The following is a 12,817-nucleotide window of genomic DNA, read 5'->3' on the forward strand; positions in this document are numbered from 1 at the left end:
GTTGATGACATCATCACATTATTGCCCCAATCACAAGCCTGCTTAAGCTGGCATTTGAAAATTTACTAACAGAGAATATTTTCCCTATATTTTTACTTAAACATTAGTTGACTTGTTAATACTTTGATAAATCGAAGTTTATATTGATTACATAAACACAGATATATTTCTTTATCACTAAGTCTGTTGACTTTAATCATTATAGAATACAAATTAATACCATATAGAACAAGCTTAACAGATTGCAGAATGGGTAACAATCAATTCTAGTGATATTGAACATAAATGAAAATAGCACAGACACATTAACTAATTTTAGACATTTAAGTATGACCAAACCTAATTATATTTTAACTTACTTCAATGACTTAATTCAAGATTCAAATTACTATTTTAACAATATACCAGGAAATAGTTAGCTTGTTTGGAGATCTTCTGTGTGTGTGTGTGTGTGTGTGTGAATGTGTGTGTGTGTGTGTGAATGTGTGTGTGTGTGTGTGTGTGTGTGTGTGTGTGTGAGTGTGTGACTATGTGTGTGTGAGTGTGTGTGTGTGTGTGTGAGTGTGTGACTATGTGTGTGTGAGTGTGTGTGTGTGTGTGGATGTGTATTTGAAAATGTGTGTGTGTGAGTATGTGTGTGTGTCTGTCTGTGTCCCCCAGGCCGTAAAGCAGCTGATAACACTTCATGGGCGCTTTGATCCTTTTAACCTCATCACTGTGTGTGTGTGTGTGGATGTGTATGTGAAAATGTGTGTGTGTCTGAATGTGTGTGACTATGTGTATGTGTGTGTGTGTGTGTGTGTCTATGTGTGTGTATGTGAGTGACTATGTGTGTGTGTGTCTATGTGTGTGTGTGTGTGTGACAGGAAACTTCAGCGAGATAACATGTCTACGTGACCTTTTGGTCTTTGTTTGATCTTTACAGAGCCCATTGTCCCAGGCCATGGCAGATGGTCCTTGGGTTGCGGTCGTAGATAGAATCATTTGACCACTCACTTCATGTGTGAATCGACCTGTGGCCACAATGTCAATCAGTCTATGTAAACACACACACCCAATCTATGAATTATTGTTTTGAGGCCCAAGTATTTCTACACATTAGTTAATCATGAGATATATATGTTTGGATTTTACAACACCTTATAAGCCTCCCATACAGTCTGCACTGACTGGACTGATGTAAGATTAATACTAATGTACTCCTGTGTTTTCTCCTCAATCATAGACACAAAAACTTGATCTTTCAATAAGGAGTTATTAAATCTCCATTGTTTGGTTTTATTGTTAATTACAGCAGGAGTAAAAAGGACTGACAGGGGCGCATGGTCTGATAAAAGTATGTTATGAATTTTGCAATCAATTACATTACCCACCAAGGATTGTGAGAAGAGAAAATAGTCAATCCTGGAATATGAATTATGAGCGTGGGAGTAAAAGGTATATTCACGTGTGTCAGGGTTGACAACACGCCAAATATCGGTTAATGCAAGTGAGTTTTGCATTTCTTTAAGTGCACTTGACAATGCTCCGTCTAGTGGGAGGGGACGCCCAGACCTATCAATCGAGGCATTGCTAACCAAATTTAGGTCCCCACCCATCAGAATGGGATAATCTGCAAATTCTGCCAGCACCAGATTCAGCTTTGACAAAAAAGTATTCTGTCCCGTATTAGGAGCATATACATTTACTAAGGTACATTTTTCATTTAGTAAAATACCTGACAAAATTATATATCTACCATCTTTATCAACTATTTGTTTTGAAAGTTTAAATGATATTTTCTTTGAAATCAGGATGCTTACCCCTCTAGAGGCTCCACTGCCTGGTGCTGAGAACACTTGACCTACCCATCTTTGTTTCAATTTAACTGATTCTATTTCATTAAGATGAGTCTCCTGGAGCATTGCCAAATCACATGATAGGGATTTCAAATATGTAATAATTTTATATCTTTTCGTTTTGTTTGAAATACCTTTCACATTCCAGCTAATCAGATTTACATGATTAGGTCCCATTATTTTTATCAAGCAACTTTACAGCTTCCTCCTTGTAAACTATGCAACAACATGTATGGATAGACAAAAAAATAAAAAGTACAAGACATACACATACATAAAGTAAGCCATTAGGCAAAGGAAAAACAGTAAACAAAACAGAGATAGACTTAATGTCCATCCCTTGTCCGCGAGCAGAGCAGGCGCGGCCGTGCTGCATCCTACACAGCTCCGTTCTCTCAAAGTTCAATCAACTTGCGCAAATAAAAAATAAAAATACGCGATGCGGGCACCAGCGTTATGTTTATGAGGGAGAGAGTGTGATTAGTTCATTTTCCACTTGTTCATTGTGTAACATAAATAATATCTCAATAATTCCATCAGTCCCACTCCCAGCCGTAAAGCATAATGAATGAAGGTATAGAAGAAAACATAAAAAATAAAGCAGGGGGGCTTATAGCCCCTTTCGTGACTTTCGGTTTGCAAGCCTGTGGCTTTTGTGACCGGAGTCACTTGCCCACCCGCCCCGATCACCCAGTAGCGAAACGACCAAGCGTCGTCAAGGGGCTCGCGGTGTGTCAAGAATACATCAGATCTGAATTTCAAAGATACCCAGCGTACAATATGGGTCTAACACAGCTTCACGATGGGGTCTGGAAGCTCGGAGTTGCTAATAAACAGTTTAAAACATTGTTACTCGACGAGTGGTATTTACAGACCGAACGTCCATCTCCGCCGTTGGTGTCACAGCGCATGCGCACCATGCCGCGTTCACGTTACTGGGAAGAAGCGGAAGAACCAGAGGACATCTCGTTGCTACAACTAGGAAGCCTTCACGCTTTGACTCTATATATATCTATGGATGAAACGCCCACATCCATACTTCCGCAATTCGTGACGCGAAGTGGGAGATATGGGGTCTATAAAAGAATCCCATATGTCCTAGTAGGAATTACCACTAGGAGGCTGACGTGAATGGTTTTTCCCAGTCGGAAACTGGTTCTTCCGCTTCTTCCCAGTAACGTGAACGCGGCATGGTGCGCATGCGCTGTGACACCAACGGCGGAGATGGACGTTCGGTCTGTAAATACCACTCGTCGAGTAACAATGTTTTAAACTGTTTATTAGCAACTCCGAGCTTCCAGACCCCATCGTGAAGCTGTGTTAGACCCATATTGTACGCTGGGTATCTTTGAAATTCAGATCTGATGTATTCTTGACACACCGCGAGCCCCTTGACGACGCTTGGTCGTTTCGCTACTGGGTGATCGGGGCGGGTGGGCAAGTGACTCCGGTCACAAAAGCCACAGGCTTGCAAACCGAAAGTCACGAAAGGGGCTAGGGGGCTTACAGTGACGCTGGTGCAGTTATGCCTCTGGTCATCTCACTCTCATGTCAACCAAAGATCTTGGGTAATCGTTTCTTCAAATCTTCAACAGCCTCCGATGCGTTGTTGTAGATATATTTCACCTCATCAATGGTGATAACGAGCCTCGCTGGGTAAAGTATTCCATAGCGCAGGGACGTTTCTTTGCGGAGTTTCGCTCTGATGTCATCATATTCTGCGCGCTTTTTTTTAATCTCCGTTGGTAGATCCTGGAAGACTCTCAGTGGTTGTCCTTGCCAGGATAGTTGCCTTTTCATCGCCACGGCCTGGAGGATCCTCTGTCTGTCGCTCCATCTCCGTATGCGCACCAGATACGGCCGCGGTGGCTCACCTGGAGCCGGGCGGGGACGTGGGCTACGGTGCTGACTTTCAATTTCTGGTGTTGGCTCGTCGTCTTTACCATCCAGAATATATTTTAATATGTCGGCCATCATCTTGTCTGGGTTGCCTGTCTCCAGTCCTTCTGCCAGGCCAACAAAGATCAGATTATTTCTCCGATTTTGTCCTTCCAAGTTACTAAACTTTGTTTGTAGCGTGTTCAGTTCTTTGGCTTGGACCTGCAGGGTTTTTCTATTGGCCGCACACTGGTCTTCTAGATCTCCGATTCTTCCTTCTGCATTAGAGACTCTGTTCAGAATAGCCCGTGTCTCTTTTTTTAGGTCTTTCATTGAATTGCCAAGTTCATCCAGTCTTCTTTCAACCGATAATTTAAGGTCGCTCACCTCCGTTAGGAGTAGCTGCGCCCAGGCAGGTGTGTCCTCGCTTGACAGGTGTGTGATGACGTCACGTGACTGAGAGGAATGGCGTGCTGAGTGCTCTGCACAGCTCTGTCCTTAGAATATAGTATTTTGCTTCTAAATGATCATCTATTTAAACTGAAGAACTGGATTATTTTGTTCAAACATAGTTGCCTGTCTGCATGTCTATTTCTGGCTCTTGCCGAGAAACCCGAACCCAGACAAAGAAAGGTGAACGGCGTGCAGCAATCAAACAAATCATGTCAAGCGTTGCAAAATAATAATGATAATAATAATAGCCTCATTAAAATACTTATTTAATAATAATAATAATAGTTTATTTATTAAGTTAATATAAAACCATATAGTCACATTTTAGAATACAATAGAATAGAATTTTAGAATACAACTAGAAACACTGTCCTGGCCTGATTCTAAGTTCAGTGGCCTGACAAAAAAAAAAAAAAAAAAAAAAAAAAAAAAATTGTACTGATGTACTGTATGACATCTTTGAAAGGGCTTCTTCAGTTGTTCAGTGACAGTGTTATCAATCAATCAATCAATCAATCAATCAATCAATCAGATTTATTTATATAGCACATTTAACATGACACGTGTCAACCAAAGTGCTGTACATAGGGTAGATACACATAGATACATATTGATAACAATCACACTCCGTTTTATGGCAGGGCACACAGGCAAACACATAGGAAAACAGGGCATGAGTCAGTGAACGGGAAAGGCTAGTAGGTAGAAGTGGGTTTTGAGCCTCGATTTGAAGGCATCTATCGAGGGGGCAAGGAGCCTAATGGAGGTGGGGATGCTGTTCCACAGTTCAGGGGCTGCGATAGCAAAGGCACGGCCCCCCCTGCGCTTGAGGTTAGACCTCCGGACTTTCAGGAGCCTCTGATCGGCTGACCTGAGGGACCTGGTGTTGGAATAGGGGGATAGGAGGTCTGAGATGTAGGAGGGGGGGTGACCATTAAGGGCTTTAAAAACAAATAGGAGAACCTTCAAATCTATCCTGTAGCGTACTGGAAGCCAATGAAGGGAGGCAAGGACAGGAGTGATGTGGTCTCTCTTGCGGGTTCCGGTCAACAGTCTGGCAGCAGCGTTTTTGTACCAGTTGTAAGCGGGACAGGGAAGACTGGTTAATGCCTATATAGAGGGAGTTGCAGTAGTCTAATCTAGATGAAATTAAGGCGTGGATGACTCTCTGAAGGTCTGCAGGGGAGAGAAGGGCTTTGAGTTTGGCAATGGTGCGTAGTTGGAAAAAACATGCCTTTACCACTGAGTTCACTTGTCTGTCGAATTTAAATTGTGGATCAAAAATGACACCTAGGTTCTTGACATAAGGCTTGACCAGGGAGGACAGGTTGCCAAGGCTGTTGGTAAGGGTGGTGACAGCGTCTGGGGGACCGAAGAGGATTTCGCATTTGTTTTGATTTAGTTGTAGAATATTTTGTACCATCCAACATTTAACGTCATCCAGGCAGGACATGAGACTGTTAAGTAGAGACTGGTTGTTAGGTTTCAGGGAAACGTAAAGCTGTGTGTCGTCAGCATAACAGTGAAAGAGATGTTGTGCTTCTGAATGATTGGACCAAGGGGTAGCATGTAAAGAGAGAACAGGATCGGGCCAAGGATGGACCCTTGCGGGACCCCACAGTAGAGGGAGGTTGAGGGGGAGGAGCAGTTGGCGATGTTGACAGCAAAGCTTCTATTTGTGAGATAGGAGGAGAACCATGCTAGTGCAGTGCCACTGACACCAACCCCATGTTGGAGACGATCTAATAGAATGGTGTGATCAACAGTGTCGAAAGCTGCGCTGAGGTCAAGCAGCATTAAAACAGAGCAGTCATGGTTGTCAGCGGCGAGGAGTAGGTCATTTGACACATTAAGGAGGGCTGATTCTGTGCTATGGCCAGTCCTGAACCCTGACTGAAATGTCTCCAGGATGCTGTTCTGGTGCAGGTAGGGAGACAATTGGCACAGAACAACATTTTCGAGTATTTTTGACAGAAAAGGAAGCTTGGAAATGGGCCTGTAATTACTGTGCAGGGTGGGGTCAAGGTTTGGTTTTTTCAATAGGGGCTGGACTACTGCATGTTTAAAGCAGGATGGAACAGTACCAGTTGCCAGGGAGCTGTTAATAATGGAGAGGATGCTGGGACCGGTTGTGTGAAAAACCTGTTTCAGGAGAGCAGTGGGAACAGTGTCAAGGGGGCAGGTCGCAGGTTTCATAGAGGTAACTATCTCTGTGAGGGTTGAGTAGACTGATGGGCTGAGAGCAGGTCAGTGTGGATGAGCAGACCGGAGGGACAGCTAAGTTACGTGTGGGGGGTGAGATGTTCCTTCTGGTATCTTCAACTTTGGTGGTGAAAACATTTGAGAAATCCTCACACTTAGCTGGGGACACATCCCGGCAGGTTACTGGGGGGGGGGGGGGGGGGTGGGGCTAATGAGAGAGTTGATGGTAGTGAACAGGGTCCTGGGGTTGTGGGAGTTGTTGATGAGGTCAGAAAAAGATGTGATTCTCGCTGCTTTAACCGCTAGCTGGTAGTTAATGCGACTGTCCCTAATAAGCATTTCAAGTGAGACTTATAAGCGGTAGCGTGGCGTTATAAGCGGTGGACTCCTTTGCAGTCACTGCATTGTAACTTTAGCGCCACCCTTGGCCTATACTGCAGTATTACACTGTGACCTGTGACCTCTTGTTATTTATTTATTTATTTATTTATGATTGATTGATTGATTGGTTGATGGATGGATGGATGGATGGATGGATGGATGGATGGATGGATGGATGGATGGATGGATGGATGGATGGATGGATGGATGGATGGATGGATGGATGGATGGATGGATGGATGGATGGATGGATGGATGGATGGATGGATGGATGGATGGATGGATTGATTGGTTGGTTGGTTGGTTGGTTGATGAGCTGGACCTTTGTAGACGTGCATTACCCATAGATATATATAGAACTATATATAGATATCTATGGCATTACCTACATACAAAACACATGTGATTATTTTATCTTGTTTTTTTGTATTGTTATTATTATTTAATATTTTTTTAAACAATCCTAGCATGGAATCAAAACATCTTTCTGTTACTCACATTTACAATAAACATGTGCTTGAAAGTTCACAAAATGCTGAAACTATGTTCATCTCTTGTCTTTATCCTGTGGCCACCAGAGGGCGGAATAATATAAAGTATGTCAAACTCTTGTATGTCATTGAGCAAAGGCTGTAAAATGGGCACAGACATCTGTGAAATACCATTGGAAATAGTAATGAGTATTACTGTATTAGTCTGGTGCTGCCTATAATATATATATATATATATATATATATATATATATATATATATATATATATATATATATATATATATATATATATATATATATATATATATATAGAGAGAGACACACACACACACACACACACACACACACACACACACACACACACACACACACACACACACTAGTCAATTCATTAGATTCGAGTCAGATCATGTTTTTATCTAGTCAGATCATGTTGTTATGGAACTTTAGGGACTATAGAGCCTGTTATTCCAGTTGCTCTCCTCCTAGTTATTGCTCAATACTAGCCTACATGCTGAGGCCAGGCTTTCATAAGATCCTTGAGAGGAAATTGCAACATCTGTCCACAGAAGAGGAACTCACAGTCGGGAAGCGGATTCCTGAAGTTCAGGCTTCAGAGAGAAAAACAAGAAAATGTGTTCCTGTCTCTTACCCTGAAAAGAGGAGTAGGAGCCTGCAGTAGCCTGTCTGAAGGACGACACAACCTGGAATCCCACCAGCAGCACGTTGGACCAACAAGAAAATGTGTTCCTGTCTCTTACCCTGAAAAGAGGAGTAGGAGCCTGCAGTAGCCTGTCTGAAGGACGACACAACCTGGAATCCCACCAGCACGTTGGACCGGTAGGTTTTCAATCTATTATTGGCCTATAAGCATAATAATAATACATTATTATCATTATTATTCAGAATTAGAGAATGGTTTACAGGCTACAAAGTGAACTTTCTGTCACATGTAAACAGCAAACCCTCCCACACTGTCATGCTTCTCGAGGCAGGATATGCAGTAGCCCAGTTTATACATCTGTGTGTTTAGATCAGATAGCCAATATTAGGCCTAGCCTACTATTTATATTTAGATATACTATTTAGAATAATTGAGTTATAATTCCTAATAGGTTCACAGGCTCTACTTTGTGACAGTGGCAGGCAACATATTATATATGCAAATGATAATTAGTTGCACTGTAGCCAAAGCTCAAAATTGTTGCATCATTTAGCAGTTATTTGGCTATTTGGTTATGGCTCATATTTGGTTATGGCTCTGGGTCTTTACCGCAGTGAAGTTCCCAGAAACTGTCAAATGACCCATGGAGAGACTTTCTGCAGACAGAGAAAGAGAGAGTTCCTGTAGGTGAGTGAATGAATGGGCTGCATGCTGCTGTGACTATTCTACTCGGAGTGAATGACAGATCCTACTCTCCTGCCCAGAGGAGCTCTCAACCAGCCATACATTCCCACTGTATGATGGACCAAACGTATTAGTAGGAGAAATTCATTATAGCTTTTGGTCTTTTCGTATTTGTAAGAAATAAGAAAATAAGAAAAAGTATTATTCTTTAAGAGAAACTTTGACTTTGAACTCTTTACGTTATGTAGTAGTAATTAGAGTGACCAAAAGTCCCCTGATTTGTGCAGGACAGTCCCGCGTTTGAGCTCTTTGTCCTGTGTCCCGCAACAGAAGAAAAATGTCCTCTGCATTTTTTGCCCTCTTAGTGGTCACCATCCATCACTAATGCACCACAAGGAGCGTAGTCTACACACCAGCACACATACAGGTGCTGACTAGAGCTGTGTTGTCAGCAGCACACATACAGGTGCTGACTAGAGCTGTGTTGTCAGCAGCACATATACTGGTGCTGACTAGAGCTGTGTTGTCAGCAGCACATATACTGGTGCTGACTAGAGCTGTGTTGTCAGCAGCACACATACTGGTGCTGACTAGAGCTGTGTTGTCAGCAGCACACATACTGGTGCTGACTAGAGCTGTGTTGTCAGCAGCACATATACTGGTGCTGACTAGAGCTGTGTTGTCAGCAGCACATATACTGGTGCTGACTAGAGCTGTGTTGTCAACAGCACATATACTGGTGCTGACTAGAGCTGTGTTGTCAACAGCACACATACTGGTGCTGACTAGAGCTGTGTTGTCAACAGCACATATACTGGTGCTGACTAGAGCTGTGTTGTCAACAGCACACATACAGGTGCTGACTAGAGCTGTGTTGTCAACAGCACATATACTGGTGCTGACTAGAGCTGTGTTGTCAACATCACACATACTGGTGCTGACTAGAGCTGTGTTGTCAACAGCACACATACTGGTGCTGACTAGAGCTGTGTTGTCAGCAGCACACATACTGGTGCTGACTAGAGCTGTGTTGTCAACATCACACATACTGGTGCTGACTAGAGCTGTGTTGTCAACATCACATATACTGGTGCTGACTAGAGCTGTGTTGTCAACAGCACATATACTGGTGCTGACTAGAGCTGTGTTGTCAACAGCACATATACTGGTGCTGACTAGAGCTGTGTTGTCAACATCACACATACTGGTGCTGACTAGAGCTGTGTTGTGAGCATCACATATACTGGTGCTGACTAGAGCTGTGTTGTCAACATCACACATACTGGTGCTGACTAGAGCTGTGTTGTCAGCAGCACACATACTGGTGCTGACTAGAGCTGTGTTGTCAACAGCACACATACTGGTGCTGACTAGAGCTGTGTTGTCAGCAGCACACATACTGGTGCTGACTAGAGCTGTGTTGTCAGCAGCACACATACTGGTGCTGACTAGAGCTGTGTTGTCAGCAGCACATATACTGGTGCTGACTAGAGCTGTGTTGTCAACATCACACATACTGGTGCTGACTAGAGCTGTGTTGTCAACAGCACACACATACAGGTGCTGACTAGAGCTGTGTTGTCAACATCACACATACTGGTGCTGACTAGAGCTGTGTTGTCAACAGCACACACATACAGGTGCTGACTAGAGCTGTGTTGTCAACATCACACATACTGGTGCTGACTAGAGCTGTGTTGTCAACATCACACATACTGGTGCTGACTAGAGCTGTGTTGTCAGCAGCACACATACTGGTGCTGACTAATAGCTGTGTTGTCAACAGCACACATACACACTGCTTGATTGATTAATTGATTGATTGATTGATTGATTGATTGATTGATTGATTGATTGATTGATTGATTGATTGAAAACTTTATTAACAGATTATTACAATACAGTACGGCTCATACACACAATTGTTAAGGGGATGCAGACCAGAGAAAGACTTTCGTCTTGTTTCCATCAGGAATCCCCCATTTTCAACTAATAATGACATTAATGACATACGCAAGAGATATATATCTTGACATTTCTGAGACATACATGACATATACAGGTATACAGTACTGTTACATTTGTGACATACAAGATATGCAAATATACAGTACTGTTATCCTAACAGAAAATCCTAACAGAAAAGATATACATACGAGGGGGGCGGGGGGAGAAAATGTACGTTAGGAGGGGGTGGGAGCGGGGGTTTGTACATTTACGGTGGCCATACAGATGCAAATATACAGTACTGTTAAACAGAGATCAGATCATCAAACTGTACATTAGGCGTGGGTGGGAGGGGGGTTTGGACATTTATGGGGGCCAGTTTCGAATTGCAGCATCCCGTAGATGCTCTTTGAGAGTGGTTTTGAAGGTGGGTAGGGAATCGGATAATTATTTTGTTTACGGCTGTGGGTAGGGCGTTTCACATTGATGTGGCATAATTGCTAAACGTGTTTAGACCCTTGTTTGTGCCGAATCTGGGTTGAACATGATTTGTGGAACTCCCTCTGGTGTTGTGGTCGTGTATGACCTTTGGGAAGTATTTCGACATGTACATGGGTACCGTACCTTAGTGGTGTAGTGTATCTTGTAGACCAGGCCCATTGCAAGTTGCTGTACTCTGTCGTCTACTCTAAGTCATGCTAGGTTGTCAAAATGGGCAGGGGGGTGAGGTGGGTTTTAGGAGTAAGGTCAAGCAGTAGTCTGACCAGTTTGTTTTGTGATGTTTGTAATCTTGTTTTTAGTGCCTTTGAGGTGCTTTGGTACCATAGTCGTAGTACCATTGAATGAGTGCTCCTGCTAGAGTCTTCAGGGTATTATTCTTGTTTACCAGAGATTAGATCCGGTACAAGAATCTTGTTCGTTGGTTGACTTTTTTTATTACATTGGATGCCATTTTGTCACAGGAAAGATTTGCCTCTACGATGGACCTTTCCTGCCTTTCCTTGTGACAATATTGTCACCCACTGTAACAGAGAAGTCGTTGGTTTTGCTGAGTTTGTTATTTGATCCGAAGAGAATGGACTCTGTTTTACCCAGGTGTAATGATAGTTTGTTATCAGCGAGCCAGGTGCAGATTCTGCAGAGTTCTGAGCTGAGGGGTTTTTCAACCTGTAACTTGCTGCCTATAGCTGTGTTGTCAGCAGCACACATACACACTGCTGGCTAGAGCAGGGGTTCCCAAACTTTTCAGGCCAGGGCCCAGAAAATAAGGCGTCAGAGAGCCGCGGCCCAATGCACATCGTCAGGCTTTTTTTTTTTTTATTATTATTTTTTTGCCAGGCGACCGATTTTTTAAGTTAGTTATTCATTTATATGTGCTATTTATGAGAGGGCTAACTTGTTGCAAAATAATAATGATAATAATAATAGCCTCATTAAAATACTTATTTAATAATAATAATAATAGTTTATTTATTAAGTTAATATAAAACCATATAGTCACATTTTAGAATACAATAGAATAGAATTTTAGAATACAACTAGAAACACTGTCCTGGCCTGATTCTAAGTTCAGTGGCCTGACAAAAAAAAAAAAAAAAAAAAAAAAAAAAAAAATTTAAATCAGTTCGCGGCCCACCCGTGGCTGCTCGCGTCCCACCTTTGGGTCGCGACCCCGACTTTGGGAACCACTGGGCTAGAGCTGTGTTGTCAGCAGCACACATACACACTTCTGGCTCACACACCAGCCTTGTTTAGTCCGGTTGAATCCAACCTTGGAGCGTTTAACTGATTTTGCTGATTGTTAAGGTTTTGTTCACATTGCCTGTGTATTTACACATGTGTGATATTTCATCATTTGTTATTATTTTCACAGCTGGTATTGTTCAAAATAGCCAAATAATGTTTCAGGTGACAGTAGACAGTGGTGTATAATTCAGGTGACAGTAGTCTAGACAGTGGTGTATAATTCAGGTGACAGTAGTCTAGACAGTGGTGTATAATTCAGGTGACAGTAGTCTAGACAGTGGTGTATAATTCAGGTGACAGTAGACAGTGGTGTATAATTCAGGTGACAGTAGACAGTGGTGTATAATTCAGGTGACAGTAGACAGTGGTGTATAATTCAGGTGACAGTAGACAGTGGTGTATAATTGAGGTGACATTGGTCTAGACATCGTGTATAGTAGCCTATTTCACAACATTTGTGCAAGATTCTTTTTGTTCACATATATATAACGTAAATCTCCCGTTTAGCAAGAAAACACATTTCCCCCTTAA

The 12,817-nt window shown here is 42.5% G+C and overlaps 2 protein-coding genes across 4 annotated transcripts in view; both read left to right on the forward strand.

Moving 5' to 3' along the window:
• Positions 1 to 12,817, forward strand: part of LOC311225931 (interleukin-1 receptor type 2-like) — a gene marked incomplete at both ends in the record, with an annotated part of 114,738 nt that overhangs the window by 40,961 nt on the left and 60,960 nt on the right. The window lies entirely within an intron of this gene.
• The window catches only part of LOC311224945 (interleukin-1 receptor type 1), a 112,554-nt gene continuing 107,569 nt past the window's right edge, over positions 7,833 to 12,817 (forward strand). For all 3 annotated transcript variants that reach the window (XM_084310103.1, XM_084310105.1, XM_084310106.1), the window contains exon 1: positions 7,833 to 8,085. The gene's annotated coding sequence lies outside the window, so the exon portion shown is untranslated. The remainder of the gene's footprint in view (positions 8,086 to 12,817) is intronic.

Source organism: Notolepis coatsorum, assembly GCF_963971535.1.
Source record: "Notolepis coatsorum genome assembly, chromosome: 3".
NCBI lineage: Eukaryota > Metazoa > Chordata > Actinopteri > Aulopiformes > Paralepididae > Notolepis > Notolepis coatsorum.